Here is an 18,607-nt window from a genome sequence, read left to right as displayed (position 1 = left end):
TGGGCTAACATGGCTGAGAATTTTGACGTTCTGGACATTTAACTGTGTGATCCGTAAGTTAGTATGTGATGCGGAAGAGTGATTTTTGGCCAGGTAGCGGCGTCTTCTATTCCGCGCTCACCAACGTGGAGTAACGTAACAGTGGCTAGTAATCGGTGCTTGGATTAACTGGCCGTCATTTATCACGTTACATGACACAGTGAACCTATATATCGTTCCATATTAGGGGCTGTTACTGTTTTAAATCATTTGCTAGCGGCCAGTTGACACAGGAGGCTCGTTTGAATTATTAGATGCTATTATTAAACGTACGTCTTAGTAAGTGGTTTCTGTTCTATTCAGGCTACCTGGCGTCACCAGAGATGGTTACGTTAAACTTATATTAATATGTCGTGTGCCTTGTCTAAGAATGAAATGTTTGAGGAAAAGCATTGAGTAACGGTTAATTTGCTCTGACACAGTTGATAGGTTGCTGAGCCAAAATTATGAAGCACGTATACTGAAACAGGGTGGATGTTTAAAAGCAGCCAACGCTATCAAGTACGCCTGGGAGCTAGTCCAGGATATACTGAACGCCATTAGGAAAATCCACCTTTTTCGTCAGTCTCTGTAATTGTTTTTTTATATTCAGTTTATATGTTGATTTAGTACTATTAAGTTGTATTTTAAAGCTCTTATTTTTTCAGTGTTTGCAAGTTGTGACACTTCGTCGTTTGTACTCTCGAGATGTTTCACTAAATTATTTGTGAGCCTTGCTTTTGTTACTGTATTTTAAGGGATTGTTACTACAGCTGAAATTATATGTTTCACTAGTTCTCTTCTTATTTGAATAAATGTGCAAGATTTGTAACTGGTAACCCAACCCAACCAATCGGCACTAGCTTTCTTTCCTCTTGTTCAGTTTCACGATACCAGTACCCTCATACTGCACCATCCAATCGCTCTCGAATCACAATTGGTCCGCAGCTCGTGGTCTAGTGGCTAGCGTTGCTGCCTCTGGATCACGGCGCTCCAGGTTAGATTCCCGTCTGGATTGAGGATTTTCTCTGCCCGGGGACTGTGTGTGTTTTCCTCCTCATTTCATCATCGTCATTATTCGTGACAGTGGCTAGATTGGACTGTGAAAAATATTGGACTGGGTAAAAGATTCTACTTTGTATGGGTGCTGATGATCGCACATTTGAGCGCCCGACAAACCAGTCGTCATCATCATCATCATCGAAACCGTGAGAGGATCGCTCCACGGCCATACGGGTGGTCTGCTGTGGCCCTCAGTTAAAGTACTCACAAGACTATTGAGCACATATAGAAAGTCACTGATCGAGATGAGCATCCAGTGGATTAAGCTGAGAACGTGGCATATGGTTGGCGGTTAGTCGCACCCGAAGCAAAACAGCTGACCAGCGCTTGAGGCACCAAGTGGAGTACACACCATGGCGCAAGGGGGTCATCAGCTGAGAAATACATTTACTGTATATTCCAGTAGACACATGTGTCTAATTTTTATGTTGTTGACCGTAAGCGCGGCGTAACCACGTGGCAGATGCTATCCTGGTAGAACAATCAACACTTTGACCACGCAAACAACGGCTGACACATACTCTGGCCAAGGCGTCAATGAGGTATGTGGTCATCACGCGGATAGTGGGCCGTTATTGTCGGCTATCGAACGACAGTCGCAATTTCTTCTTGAGCTCGTTAGACCGACTGACCTAAGTATCACGTTTTAACGAGCAGAATCTCTTATCGGTACCAAGAAACGAATCCTTGTATTCTATCAAGTAACCAATTACGCTGACTGTCCGCTACTGCCGGCCGGTGTGGCCGTGCGGTTCTACGCGCCTCAGTCTGGAACCGCGTAACCGCTACGGTCGCTGATTCGAATCCTGCCTCGGGCATGGATGTGTGTGATGTCCTTAGGTTAGTTAGATTTAAGTAGTTCTAAGTTCTAGGGGACTGATGACCACAGATGGTAAGTCCCATAGTGCTCAGAGCCATTTGAACCATTTTTTTGTCCGGTACTGAGGGGCACCAACTGTGTTATTATTTGGTCCCTATTCACCCAGATGCGGATAGTGGGTTAAAAGCTGACGTTCCTTCTACTTATCTCTCCACTGTTCATATTCTTCTTCTTGCTTTCCATTCTGCGTTAGATGTGTGTGACAAACAATACCACCAATCTGTCAGTGACAATAAATGCCTACTAGTTCGTATTATTAACTTTCACTTTTGAGGGAAAATGTTTTTGTTTGGATGAATTTATGTTATTTGGCAAGATCGGTAGACAATACTTGCCAGAAGTGTTCCGATCAATAGAAAGTGGAAAGTAATATATGTCAGTGAAAATGAAGTGCAATGTACTATTTGAATAAAGTCGTCATTCCACGGGACTGTACTTTGAAGTAGCATTTTCTTCAGTATTGCTAGCCTGATGCAGGGCCTGATGCTTTTCGAAGTGTATCTATAACATGTGGTTGTACGAGGTTTTTCTTAAAATATATAGAGGCTATTGTATGCACCCAGAAAAAATACAGGTTTCCTATTGCTACAATTATGCAATCGTTTTTGCTTTATGAACATGATGAATGTAAACCCTAAGTATACATTCGTTATATCATAGACTGCGTGCGCAATGTGTCTTCATCTGGAGCAGTGAGTCAAATGCGAGCTGTTCGTGTAGTTAAAAAAAGACCATGAGGTGGGAAACTAATATATGCATTCGTGATTGGAAATCAACAGTGAGACACCAAGATGAGCTTCATACACTTCATTTTCATCTAAACGATGGTGTGAAGCTTAAAAAAATACTTTGTTATTTGGGAATAAGGCTATTTTCAGAACCAGCTGCCAAATTAACATCAGTCGGTAGTGCTGGCACGGGGCACACAGTTCGTTAAACCGTCACAGAGTTTGGCTCGTCGATTGAATGACGCCAGTTAATTGCGGCGGCACTCATTACTCGTCAAGAGGCCTGTCGTTACTTTACTGGTGCAGCGATATTGACTTTAGTCCTGCGTCCGAAACGCTTTATTCCATGAAAAATAATTAACTAGTGTACGAAGTTTCAACTGGATTCTATGAATTTACTTACATTCATCGTTTCTTGAAGTACCGTGCTGATTTCCTCAGTTGAACCGTAAATGCCTTTATCGTGACACTGGTGCGGAACTCAAAATAAAAGGTAGCCGCTCTTTATAGTCTTTTCCAGAGAATGTGAAACATCACCTAAACAGAAATTTCAATGAACTGTAGTAACTCCCGTCCATTTTGCAGAACAGTAACACTTGTAGCAATGAAACACTTCTAATTCTGATACAGGAAGGCAAATTAAAGAAGGTATAAATTATTCTTCCTGAGCTTATTAAATCTTATTTCTATGAAAAGAAACGTACTTATACCATGAGGAAGATAGAGAATAGAGCAGTGTTTTAGTGGAACACACACACACACACACACACACACACACACACACACACACACACACAGTATTTGTCGTAGCGTATTAAGGTGTGATACCTATTAGTCACTGAAATGTGTCTATGCGCCGTGACTATGTTAATCTGCGAGAAATTTCATACGACAGCAACAAGGCAAATACTGCAAATTTGTGTATTTACCAATATGTTCATTAGTGAAGATCACCATCAAAGTGATATCCATTGCTGTCAAAAGACCAATGCTTTAAAAAAGCTTCCGTGGAGCTGCACAGGTCTTTATTTTCCCTTATCGATAGAGTGCAAGGAAGAAGATGCTGTGATACGCAAATGATTAGCTTTTCAGAGCATTCGCACAAGGCTGGCACCGGTGGCGACACCTACAACGTGCTGACATGAGGAAAGTTTCCCACCGATTTCTTATACACAAACAGCAGTTGACCGACGTTTCCTGGTGAAACGTTGTTGTGATGCCTCGTGTAAGGAGGAGAAATGCGTACCATCACGTTTCCGACTTTGATAAAGGTCGGATTGTAGCCTATCGCGATCGCGGTTTATCGTATCGCGACATTGCTGCTCGCGTTGGTCGAGATCCAATGACTTTTAGCAGAATACGGAATCTGTGGGTTCAGGAGTGTAATACGGAACGACGTGCTGGATCCCAACGGCCTCGCATCATAGCAGTCGAGATGACAGGCATCTTATCCGCATGGATGTAATGGATCGTGCAGCCACGTCTCGATCCCTGAGTCAACAGATGGGGACGTTATCAAGACAACAACCATCTGCACGAACAGTTCGACGACGTTTGCAGCAGCATGGACTAGCAGCTCGGAGACCATGGCTGCGGTTTCCCTTGACGCTGCATCACACACAGGAGCGCCTGCGATGGTGTACTCAGCAACGAACCTGGGTACACGAATGGCAAAACATTTTTTCGGATGAATCTAGGTTCTGTTTATAATCTCATGATGGCCGCATCCGTGTTTGGCGACATCGCGGTGAACGCTGATTGGAAGCGCGTATTTGTCATCGCCATATTGTGGTATCAGCCAGCGTGATGACATGGGGTGCCATTGGTTACACGTCTCGGGCACCTCTTGGTCGCACTGACGGCACTTTGAACAGTGGACGTTACATTTCAGATGTGTTACGACCTGTGGCTCGACCCTTCATTCGATTGCTGCGAAATCCTACATTTCAGCAGGATAATGCACGACCGCATGTTTCAGGTCCTGTGCGGGCCTTTCTGGATACAGAAAATGTTCGACTGTGGCCCTGGCCAGCACATTCTCCAGATCTCTCACCAATTGAAAACGTCTGGTCAATGGTGGACGAGCAACTGGCTCGTCACAATACGCCAGTCAGTACTCTTGATGAACTGTGGTATCGTGTTAAAGCTGCATCGGCAGCTGTACCTGTACACGCCATCCAAGCTTTGTTTGACTCAATTTCCAGGCGTATCAAGGCCGTTATTACTGCCAGAGATGGTTGTTCTGGGTACTGATGTCTCAGGATCAATGCACCCAAATTGCGTGAAAATGTAATCACATGTCCGATCTAGTATAATATATTTGTCCAATGAATATCCTTTTATTATCTGCATTTCTTCTTGGTGTAGCAATTTTAATGGCCAGTAGTGTATATGTATTTTCAGCGTCGTGGTTCGGCGCAACTTGCCCCATGGAAGTCCACCTGCCTTTCTATAGACTGAAGATGATCCTTAGAGATTGAAGCCGGTCGCTCCGATTGACTGTTTTTTACTTATATATATATAAGTTCTTCAATAATGTGGAGAGTCTGCTTATATTTCTCTCGATGTAATGTTGGGCAAATGCAGATATACTTACTGGAACAATAAAGAGAAGAAATGAGGGTAATATTAAGTAGGGTAGTATTAAGTAGCTGACATCAAAATTGAGCATCAGTTACTCTAATAAAGTTGCAGAATCGTACCACATACCAAACACAACAATGCAATCAGATAGCACTATCAGTAAAAAACAGGCAAAATATAATGGCTACCAAAGCAAACATTGGAGAAATTCAAAGACTCACTGCCACGACGGCTACAACTTAAAAAAAAAAAAGTATGCTGGGGTTTACCTCTTACCGACGACGAGCTTATTACAGATGGTGTGACACCTCTAAATGGAAAAGGAAACTAATGTCTCTGTTTCAAATGCAGAATGCTGGTATTTGTCTTAATTTACCTAGGAAGAACAAGGAAAATCTAAACACATACGGCTGAGTGGAGATATGAACCATTGGAACTCCTCAATTCGTGTCCAACTCTGCAGTTACGAGACTTATCTACTGTGACAGAGTTGGCGTGAATGATAAGAAGATGAAAACACAACACGGCAACGAAATTTGAAACCGGCATTTGTGGTGCAATGCCTAGGCGCTCTGTCGAAACTTTTTTCCAAAATATTTAATTAGTTAACTAATTATTAGAAATTTAAAATTTCCAATCACAAATTGATATAGTAGCTAGTAAGTCGTAAATGAATCATGCTTCTCAAACACTATCGAATGTTCTGGAGATTTTTACGATACACTAATGTTGAAGAATCAGACTTAAAATCCACTCGTCAAAGCTCGTCATATAATGTGTTGTGACGATCAGTTGAACGTCCTCAACAAGTGTCGACTGGAATTATCTCGGTCAGGAGCAATAGAGTTATAATCGCGCAGTTATCTGAATTCATGATGAGTTAGCGTGTTTGTAGTGCAGGTTCGTTGCGATGTCTGTTAGCATCTCTCGGACACCACCCCACAGTTGTAACTGGTCTAAAGACAAGGAACAACTTGACAAGAGAGTTGTTACCATGCAGCCTCACCTAATATTCTGTGGTGGGAATCCATTTATTCTCAAAATATTGACTGATATACACAACAAAAAATTATCTCCGTTACTTCGCTACTACGATCCTTAGCCGAACAGAAACAGAAGTTTCTTCATTGAATAATGTCTCTGGCTCATAACGCTGTAACTTAGTAAGGCTGTCTCTGATTGTTACGAATGTTGCAGACAACACACAGTCCATATATGTTAAATTACAAGCTGTATAGCGGAAGTCGGCGTGAACAGTTTCATAAAGGGCACTTATTGTCTGTCTAGTCAAGAAGCTATCACAAATCGCCCTACAAATCCATCCACACTGTAGCACATTCACGGTGCATGATATCTGTAATATTGTTTAACGTTAAGTGCGGAAACTGTTGGGCCTAGAGAAAAACAGACTATCACGTTTTTGTCGGAAATTTAATGCAGTTTATTCTCTTAGTGGACACGTTTCCGCAAGGGGCCGTTGGGGAGGAGATGTACCTTAATATCAAGAAGCTGGATAAGCTTCGACAAAGGAAGGGAAGGATGATGAGTTCTCCGAGTTTCCTTCTGAGATGCCGAGAGGCGGATGTAGTTCCTGTCTTCGCCAGGTTCAAGTATCATGTTAACACCAGAACGGCGAACAGAATCAAACACCGAGCTAGCCTCGCGCTGGTAAGAGAGAGAGTGCGTGACATGCGCGACCGCCTAGATGTCACGTCCAGGGATTTGCTGTATCTCCACCTTTCCATAGCAGCTACCCTGACCCGTGAAGACTGGGGCCAGGTTGATGGTGCCTCCTGGTCCTTGGCTGAATTCACCATGAGGAAATCAACAGCATGTCAACAGGCCAATTTTGAGTGCCTTAAGAAGAAGGTACAACAGGATGGGGACACATGGACAGTGATCAACCTGAGCGACAAGCAGCTCGATGAGGCCACCTCAAAAGCACTCAGCATGGGCCTCAATTTTGCAGTGACTCTCAAAAGTGTACCTGTTGCAGCCTTCATCAGCTCGGTTGAGCAAATTGTCAACACGCTGCCTTCCAACGTGTCTGAAGAGATCCGCAGGGAGACCTGCAGGGCAGTCACCAGGACGAAGCCCCCGAAATCCAGCATCTCGAGCGAGGAGAGGGTGGCACTCAGGCAGCTACAGGACGATGACAGCGTTGAAGTTCTGCCAGCTCATAAGGGAAACTCCATGGTCATCTTAAACAAGTTGGAGTGTGAGAGGAAGGTGCAACAACTTCTGGAAGACACTACTTACAAACCACCAGATGGCGACCCCACAGACAAGGTGGACAAGAAGATCCGGAAGTTGCTGAAGGAGACAGGTATACCTGAACAGGTCATCAAAAAGCTTCATCCCAAAGCACCTGTACCACCCAGACTCTATGGACTCCCCAAGGTCCACAAGGAGGGGGTCCCTCTTCGACCTATTGTCAGTAACATTGGCACAGCGACATACCTCACTGCATAATACCTGAAGAAGATATTGGCCCCATATGTGGGCAAATGTGCACACCACATTCGGATCTCGGAGGACTTACTACAATGGCTAAGGCAGCTACACACCGTGGACTCTGACATCATGGTCAGTTTCAATGTGGTGTCACTCTTCACACGAGTGCCACTCACCAATTCGCTCAGTATCATTGGAGAGAAGTTCGATGGTGCCCTACTCGACCTGTTCAAGCATGTACTGACCTCAACATATTTTCTTTACGGTGTCAATTTTATGAGCAAATGGAAGGAGTGGCAATGGGCAGCCCTATATCTCCAGTGGTAGCCAACCTTTTCATGGAAAGGTACAAAGAGGAGGGACTTGTATCAGCCTCTTACCAACCCAAGTGCTTTCTTAGGTATGTCAATGATGCTTTTGTCATTTGGCCCCACGGCAGGGAGAAGCTAGATGACTTTTTGGAACATCTAAATTCACGCCACCCGAGCATAAAATTTACTATGGAGCTACAGAAGGATGGACAGCTCCCATTCTTGTATGTCCTGGTCAAGAGGAAGGCAGATGGCACTCTGGGGCACAGTGTGTATCGTACGCCCACCCACACTGACGTATACCTTCAAGCCAGTAGCTGCAACCACCCAGCACAGAAGAATGGAGTCTTGAAAACATTAGTTCACAGGGCTCAGGCTGTGTCACATACGGAAAGTCCGGCCAACGAGATAGAACATGTACAGCTGGTGTTCAACAGAAATGGATACTCCTTCACAGACATCCAAAGGGCACTTCGTGCTACCAGCCAACCACAGGGTACAGAAGAGGAGACAGAGGAGGTAAAGAAGGTGGCATACCTGCCATATGCTGGGCCTATTTCTGCAAAGATCAGCAGAAATCTTTCAAAATATGATATAAAGAGTAACTTCTGTCCACCCTCCAAAATTGGGACAATGCTAGGGAGTGTGAAGGACGACCTGGGGCTACATAAACCAGGCATTTACAACATCCCGTACCAGTGTGGAAAGTCATACATTAGCCAGACAACCAGGACGGTTGATGTCAGGTGCAAAGAACACCAGAAGCACACCAGACTCTGACAGGCAACAAAATCTGCCATAGCGGAGCAATGTCTGGAGCTCGGTCACTCAATGGACTACAACATCACCAAAATTGTGACACAGGTGCCAAGATTTTGCGACAGTGTCATAAAGGAGGCCGTCGAGATCAAGGTCACAGACAAACTAATGAACCGAGACAGCGGTTACCAGCTCAACTTAGTGTGGAGTCCGGCTCTGGAGCTTACCAGGGCCTAACGAAAGGAACCAAGAAACTCCTCAAGAAGTTGTAACACCGCAGGAGCAGCACCAGTCCGTCGCGGACCGCAAACGCAACTCCCGACGCGGGATGGGCCTCTGACAGCCGCCACGACCGCAGATGATGGACGAGTCGGGCGTGGACGACCGTCGGAGCACCAGGGAAGTGCCAACACCTCAGGAGCAGCGCCAGGCGGGCGCGGACCTCGATCGGAGCGCCCAACGCGGGACGGGCCTCAAAAAGCTGCCACGACCACAGATGACGACCGAATCGGGTGCGGACGTCCGACGGAGCACCAGAGAAGAGACAACACCTTACAAGCAGCACCAGGTGGGCGCGGACCGCGAACGGAGCACCTGACGTGAGACGGACCTCAGTTGCAACAACTGCAGATGGGGGACGAGCCGGGCGCGGATGTCCGTCAGAACACCAGGGAAGTGCCAACACCTCAGGAGCAGCGCCAAGCGGGCGCGGACCACGAATGGAACGCGAAACGCAGGTCCGGTCTCAGACAGCTGCCACGACTACAGCTGGAGGACGAGCCAGGCACGGACGTCCATGGGAGCACCAGGGAAGGGCCAAAACCTCAGGAGGAGCACCAGGCGGGCGCGGACCGCGAACGGAGCGCCCGACAAAGGACGGGCCTCAGAGAGCTCCCACAGATGGCGACCAAGTCGGGCCTGGACGTCTGAGAGAGTACCGGGGAAGAGACCACACCTTACAAGAAGCGACAGGCGGGCGCGGATGGCAAAGAGAGCACCCAGCGCCCTCGGGGCATAAGTACTGGACAAGATCCTCCAAAATGGCAGTCCCAGGTAGCACCTGAAGGAGGCAACGAGTTACGTAGCCGAAATATTGTGCCAGAGCGACACGAACATCCGACAATATACCCGATTATTCCGTATGTTAATCTTGATTGACAGTTGTAGGATTGTTGCTTTGTGTGGTTCATTCTAGGTAGTATACGATAGTGAAATTTATTTCTCTGACGTGTGAACTGAGATAAATTTAACAATAGGGATTCAAATGAGCGTATGTCTAGCTGATTGTGCAGTTAAATAGTTTCAAATTAGCAATTACGCCAAAGGTAGTTTCACAAAATGGGTAAAAGTGTAGTTTTAGGATTATCTTGTTGTCAAATCGCTTTAGCGAATGAATTGTGGAAGTATCAGAGCTCAGACGTGCTTGCAGAAGTTACCAGTTCAAAGTTCTGCAGTTTGGTAGGTGTAGGCGTATTCAATGCTGGCTTGGACCAATTATTACCGAGACTACAATTATAAATTAAAGTGTATGTTTTCCTTAATAGCTGTGGCAACATGAGAAGAAGATCTGGATTTCATATAAGAGGTACTGCAAGCATTCTGAAGAGCTGGATTGGCAGTCAGACTTAAGAAAGAATAACACCTGATGAAAGCAGTGTTACATCAGTGCGAAATTTTCCAACCCCACGTCACATAAAACAGTTAAATATCACCGAAGGGCTGTTCCAAAAGAGTCACTGAATAGTGAAATTTTAAACATACTATTCAAGAAACGTCCAGTTTAATTAAAATAGAACAAGTTCAAGCCAGATTAAAGCCTTCATTGTGGACTAACAATTGATGCTTGGTGTGCTGGATTGGAGACTTGTTTGATTCAGATTCAAATATTTAATGGAGAACATATAATTTGTACCATACTAATTACAAGTAGAAATTATAACATATTTCTAGAAGTCATATTCAATCACCAGACTTGAAGCCTTATCACAGTATGGGCAATCAAGAGATTTCACTTTCATTTATCAGGTCACCATACCACTTAAATACACACGAGCATAAATTACCTGTCCACAGTTAGCATGTTGGGCATTACCCCCATAGAAACACAGTATTGAAATAATTTTCGTTAAAGAAGAACATAAAATAGGTGCAGATGCATTGTAATGTTTACCAAATGGAATAGACGAATTATCTTTGTGTAAGGAAGAGATTGTGGATGTAAAGATTTACAGATGAAACATGGCGCAAGAGGTACGCTTATTTCTCGTAGTAAGCAGTTGCTGCTAACAAATGTGAATCAACAAAATTATCTTTACCGACATTCACTTATCCATTAGACTACCACCTTCTTTGTAATTTTCCTCTTTCATCAATTGAAATGAGTTTTCTTTGATCGATTGCTGAGCTAATTCCAACAATTATAACAAAGTATTTGACCTCTGAATGTTTTTAATAACATAAAAGCGCCAATCATCAAACGTCGATGGGTCATACTGAACCTTTGACAATACTATTTTACTGAGATTCCTTGCACTTATCAGAACTGAGTGCATCATTTGTATGCTTTTGCAGTTCGGGTGCCTTTGAGGGGGTGAATATCAAACTGATGAATAGTTCCCACAAAATCAATTATTTATTATATAAAGTTTCCGTTCAGCACAAAGAAAACAATCATAACATCATGGATAAAACTTACTTTACTGTGGTCTCTTCAACACAAAAGGCACTTATTAAACTGATTAAATGGCGCCGGTCGGTGTGGCCGTGCGGTTCTAGGCGCTGCAGTCTGGAACCGCACGACCGCTGCGGTCGCAGGTTCGAATCCTGCCTCGGGCATGGATGTGTGTGATGTCCTTAGGTTAGTTAGGTTTAAGTAGTTCTGAGTTCTAGGGGACTGAGGACCTCAGCAGTGAAGTCCCATAGTGCTCAGAACCATTTGAACCATTTGATTAAATGGCTCAGCAAAAACACCTCTCAGAGAAATATGGGGTAGAATGCTTGAAATTGATGAAGAAACGATATCTCATTATTGGCCCACAATCGGTCATAGGGGGGGGGGGGGGGAATGGGGCTGGGACATGGACAACTCTAATCTAGGTCCAAAATACTGCTAAGAATTTAATTATTCTGATACCACCTGATCAGGACTATTTTTATCGAGCATGGGGAATTTAATTATACTCAGGGTCAGTAGTACCGTATGGTTAAGTTAGGGGTTAGAAATGGGTAAAGGAAACTGGACCAACCAGTGGGAGAAAATCAGTTGAATTCAGCAGAATTAATTACAAAGAACTTATATTTGTGACACTGTCATTCGTTGTGATCAAAGAATCGTGCTCTTCTTAGCCAACAGAATAATTAACTATGAAACACAGGTGGTGCCACATGATGTCCAACACCATTCAGAATCACAGAAAGGACAAATGTGACTCTGCCCAACATAGTGATATTGCTTCGAGAACAAAATTAAGAAATCATGTTTGAATAGAATGGTAAGGCTTGCAGAAGACTATGGGAAGAAGAAATAGAAAATGGACTCAAATTTACAAAGAAACAACACTCGTAAAAGTCACCAAGTTCACTGCACTGGTAAAAATGAGATGTTGCTGCTGCTTGCCTGGCCGATCGAGACAAGCAGAAAGATCGGGAAATCTCACAATTCGTAACATGCTCTTTTACCAGACATTTCTGTAATGCCATATGGGATGTTGAAGGGCAAAAAGGGAGCTTAGTATTCCTACGTCCTGAAGACACTTCTCTGATCCATCCTTACACTCCCTCTTTTTCATAGCATAATGTCACGGAGGCTGACAATTCTTACAAACATCAACATATGTCCAAAATATGGCACTGAGACCAATAGATATGTGATATAAGTAATTAAGGAAATAATGAATTGTGATCTGGGCAGAAGATATACTCATTTTAATGGAACATATCTCAAATGCTTCCTACACATGTGTAAAAATGTGTGTCAAGTGGAAAACGTAGATCGTACCTGGTCAAATGTAAAAGAAACTCTCGAAGCGGAAACAAACAGCAATTCTATCACACACTATATCAAGCAAGAAATGTTATTTTGCAGAAGATGACCTGACACAGATTATTGATTAATATGCATTACTTTGGATGCCAGAAACAAAAACTGATTTGGTATACGCACTGTGTGTGTGTGTGTGTGTGTGTGTGTGTGTGTGTGTGTGTGAGCGCGCGCATGTGTTGGTTGGTGGGTGGGTGTGGGTGGGGGAGGCACTTTGTTGTCAAAAAATGTGTCAGTTAAAGTAGTAGTGTGACTCCCACAACATAAGACGAAAATTACAGAATGTTTTGTGATCTTATTTAGTATGTCAAAGAACAAAACATATAATGAGTGCAGTAAAGGAGACTTACATCTAATAATCTCCACTAAGCCGTTAGAAACTATTTCTGTGAATATTTTAGGTGCTTTGCCAAAAGGGTGAGGAGGTGCAAAATACGATTTTGTTTTTTATGATGTGCTTCTGAAGTATTTGAAATTAAATGCGACATAGAACATAACAAGCACAGTGATTATTAAGAAATCAGTGACAACTACTTTGTGCTGGATGGGACACTGGGCACAATAATATCAAATAACAGAAGTCACTTTACTTGCAAATGATGGTGCAAGTTATAGTAGATTAAGGGATTTATAAAATACTTATATCAAAATTCCAACCAGATACCAGCCCAGCAGCACACGATTTTTGTGAAATTCTATGGTTTATGAGACGATATTGCTCAGAATACCAAAGAAGATGTTTAACTATCTAAAATATCTAAATCAGTTTCTAGAAAACATCAAAAAGCGACCACCTTTATATACAGGTTTTACACCATATGATCTAATGTTTGGAAACAAAGAACAAACTGATATCATAAAATGTTCCTAGCCTACCATATAACGTCATATTAATAAACACATTTGAAGATGTTGCAATCTTCAGTCCAAAGAATGGCTTGAGGAAACTCCCTGCACTGTTCTAACTGCTGAAAGCATCTTTACCTATGATTGACTACTGCAGCCTACATACATTTGAACCTGCTTACTGCTGTCAAGCTTTAGTCCCCCTTTCAATTTTAGCCCCTAGTATCCCCCAAAAGTTACCTCCATTACCAAGCTGATGATTCCTACGTGTGTTAGGATGTGTCCTGTAAACTGGCACTTACCTTCACTCAACCGGTAAACCCTACTCCAGAACAAAATTTTAAGAACTTCTATTCTCTTCTTGTCTTAATTGCTCATCATTCACTTTTAATATTTAATATATAGCTGTGCTACATAAGATACTCTCAGAAAAGACTTCATACCATTTCAGTTTACATTAGATGTAACCAGTTCCTCTTTTTTTAGAAAGTGTTTCCTCATAGTTCTATGTCTTATCTGCTTGGACCATCATTAGTTACTTTGGTGAGAAATACAAAATGCATCCACTAATTATCGTATTTCATTTCGTGATATAATACCCTCAATATCACATAATTTAATTCGACTACATTCCGTTATCTTTGTTTAACCTTTTACGTGTTTGTAGATAGAGCGTAAATAGGTACAAATAATTTTTATGCAAGTATGCATTAAGAGGTTCAACCCGTAATTTTCGAGGCATACATTATGGATGGAGTACTGTCAGTATGTGGAGTGTGGAAGCGTCAAATGTTTGAAATGTCATTTTTTCAGAAAACAAGTTTTTTCGGTGCTAGTGTGTTGTCAGTACTTTGTTTTATGCCCCCAGACTTGTTAAAACTGCAAAATATTCGAGAAAATGTTTAAAATATTCATTAATCTATGACGAGCTGTTTCTTTACTGGATGTCGCATTGTTTTACGTCAAGTGGTGCTTCATTCTGAATTTCCACGTGCCATAGAACAAGGACATTTGAATTTAGTTTGGGAAGTACTCAAGACACAAGTGTTTTTAGAGTGGTAAAGCTTCTTTTCGAGCTGCTAAAGAGATTCTTTAATCATAGAGAAGTGAAAGAAGGCAATTAGGCTTTCGATCCGCAATATGTACAAAAGATTGTTTCATCAACTAAAGCTACATTCCGTTACCTTTGTTTTACTTTTATGTGTATGTACTTAGAGCGTAAATACGTATAAAAAATTTCCGTGTAACTCCAATGTAAACAACTGACTTCTTTTACAATAAGGATGTTGGTGAAACATTGTAGCCAGCGCAGGCGTAACAAATCCCGAAATGATCAAAGTGTCTCACCTCAAGTAGCTATTAAAAATTCTTACTATGAAACAGAAGAATGCGGATAGTCGATGTATGCAAAGGAGGAAATACCATTGCTGATGCATGCCAGTCTGTGCTTCATCTGTAGGGCCAACCATGTTTATCAGTCTGAAGACAGTAAGACCTATCGAAGATGTCGCCATTTCTTCAACATGATAAGTAAGTTTTATAGTCAATTTTGCAACATATGATCGTCAGAAAAAGTACAAGAAACAGAAAAAAATTATGATAGACTTTTTCTATGAATTTAATTTTGTTATTCTCTCGTAAAAAACTTAAAAGCTATGAGATATGAAATAGCAAGGACTTACTGATTGTCTCGTTAGGACAATTTACTCTGTAACTACGAGACATGATCTCAAGATGGGTGATATTGCTCAAAACCAGTCATTTTGAAGTAAAAATAGAAATCAACAGATGAAAAATACGCCTATTCTGTATAAATAATGTTTAGGGATAAATACCTGTGGCAAATACCTCCAGTTTAGATGAAATATGACACATAGTTTTTGATGACTGGATTTCTTTAGTTAGAACATTATTGTAGTATACCTGTACATATATTACCACTAATAATTCGTGGGGTGGGACAAATATTTTTTATTGAGAAAACCAGTCAGTTTCGTGGCACTTAGAGCGTTTTTAATAAATGATTTATATGAGGTGGGCAGCATAGTTCCGCCATGTAAGAAAACGTTCTCAATTTCTTGGATGTAAGTAAGTTATACAGTAAGCGAGGTATATTGCTTTTTTGAATCTCCTGACATATAACAAATTTGACGCGTACTCCGTTTGACATTTCCACTTCCAATTGCTTGCTTGGCTCTGAAGCATGTGTGGGTTATATGCTGTTTCAGCTCGCCCGCTGGGCTGCGCGGGATGTTTACGGGACGGGAGCCGTGCGGTTCCTAAAGACCCTTGGAAGATCTGGAGAGGAGTGGGTGGAATCGATAGGAACGCAGATAGCACCTCCTCGCGGCACATCGCCCTTTAAACTCATTGATTCTGCACGGCCGCTAATTCACGGCGCTCGATATGCACTTCCCTTCCTGCCGACGGAAAGGGGGGAGACCGTCGTGCTCCCTGGGGAGAGAGTCCGGACCGGAATAGCCAGGAGACCGCGGTGGCAGCGGAAGGAAGGGGCGGGGAGGGGAGGAGGGGGGAGAATGGCAGGGTGACGGACCTTTTGGAAGGGCGGGGTTCACGTCGCTGGCACAGAACCCGTCCCACCATTCAGCTTCACTTCCACGTATGAGAGAATAGTTAACTCGCTGAATTGTACTACCTTGCACAGATCAACAGTAGAGTGACACGCAAAGAAATGATAGGGAGTTTCTGTGGATTTTATACCACGACTAAACGGTCACTCTTAATTTAAATAGAGGAACTGACCTTGTACTCGAGCGATAACCGAATCTGGTTTGTTACACTGAAAGAATTTAGGTGTATTTGTCAAGAGTGGTTAAAGGGGTAGACCAGGGGGACTGATATTCATAATTTTTTCAATGAAATAGCAAACAAATTACAAAACTGACTATAGATCTTTACTGTACACCCTTAGGAATGATTCATGTGTGGCACTCAGAGGACACTATAACACCACACGACATCGACGAAAGGCCTTATCGGAGTGTGAGGGCTGTTGGTGGAAATTCTGGATGGCTTAATTTTCAACCTAGAAAAATATTTCAAAAACCGTTTTTAAACTAATAACCATATGTAAAGTGTATGTGTATATATTAAAAATTTTTAACAAAATGGCGGCACTTTGCAATATAACTCAGTTTTCTTACAAAAAGTCGTCACAAGAAGGTGCAACAAAAATCTAAACTAAAGTATATCTTAAAAACCCTACATACTACAGCGTTCAAATGTGTGTTTTTTATACTGAAATTGAACAAATCTATAACCACCATTGAAAACACCGTACAGCTGATCTTTATATTTTTCGCTGATTTCGAAACATCCTCATTTTGACGAAATTATATCGTTTAACGGGCTTCCGCTTACCAGTCGAAGCGTTTTTTGCACGTCTGTGATTACTCTTAGAATCTTATCTATCCGTAGAAATACGTTTGCTTGTCGTTTCCAAGTAATCACGTTTTACATTGTATAAAAAGCAAATGATATGACAAGTAATCCTGACACGAAAGAGGCACGTTCTTTCAGACTCTTTACCATAACCTAATCACGTGAGGAAAAGAAAGCTTGATGAGAATAGTATTCTAGTTGATACTAATGCTCTCTGTGATACTATTCGAAAACAACAGGACCTCTGCAGTAAATCACATATTTGGACATGCATGCCGTTACCGAGCAAGCGATTTTCAAGTATAACGTATGACTTGTACCGGAATATACAAAATAGATGTACGAGCACAGGTCGTAGACGCATGGTTGACGACTTATGGAGGTTTGGGTCAGGCCGTGAGTTGTGCACGGATAGCCAAATGGGCCGGCACGGTAGCTCAGCGTGTTCGGTCAGAGGATTAGCTGTCCTCTGTAATATCAAAAACTGAGTAAATGGATCAACGATGACCTCCAACGGATGTCATGGGACATCCGCCTCGAACAAATGCAACGAACACTACAGAACAAAATAAGATTAAAAAATGGTAAGGGGACCGCTCGCAATAAGCGGGATATACGGGTTCGAATCCCGGTCCGGAAAAAATTTTCACTATCGTGATTCCATTCTTCATCTGATGGTTTTCCTTATTGGCAATTGCGAAGATATTTAATGAATTTCTTAGATAGTCCACGAATAAAAGCCTAGCTCTCAGTTCACGATTTAATCAATAATAATCACTGTCTTCATGCAGTTCACCATCATTCGATGCACATATTAATGCAAACGTTTTGTTCGTATCCTCACACACGAAAGCCTACTCAATAACCAAGTCATCCCATCAACAGTCATTGTCCCCTCGTCACCTCCCCTACCGTGGATTGCTTCATTTCGTTAGTCGAAACAGTCTCTCTCATAGCTGAGATACATAAACACGCATTGAAACATTTATGTTCGGATGGATTTGTTACATTTGAGTGTAATGAAACTTATTACGAAATACGGTGCATAAAACTAAACAACACAAGAAGAAAACAGTCGACTACCAAACGTCGCGAGAGGTGGACTCGACCCTTCAACAGCTTCCTAAGTGGACAGTAGGCGATGTGGTTCTGAAACGGAGACGTGAAAGGACAACCACAGCTAAAAAGACGGTGCAGACCTCATGTACTGACGGACGTGTCTCATTTGAACATTGCCAAGGGTGGCTGTAAGGGAGCGCATGAAATCAGCGTGAGGAATCAGTCTTGAGCTCCAAATTACTACCGGAAGTCCAGCTAGCAAATACTTGCGCTTAGACAATTACAAACAGGAGGGTGCGGTGATCGAGCAGTTCTTCACAAGAAACAAATGTTTGAGTCAGTACGAAGTGACACTTGACTTACTGTAAATAGAGATGCTATTGGACAGTGGGTGACTGGAAGCGAGTGATTTGGAGTGATGAATCTAGTTATATGCTGTGACAGATGGAAAGGTTTGGACGTCGCG

The sequence above is a fragment of the Schistocerca cancellata genome, chromosome 5 (assembly GCF_023864275.1).
Source record: "Schistocerca cancellata isolate TAMUIC-IGC-003103 chromosome 5, iqSchCanc2.1, whole genome shotgun sequence".
Lineage (NCBI taxonomy): Eukaryota > Metazoa > Arthropoda > Insecta > Orthoptera > Acrididae > Schistocerca > Schistocerca cancellata.
The sequence above is the reverse complement of the archived record's forward strand: the minus strand, read 5'-3'. Positions refer to the sequence as shown.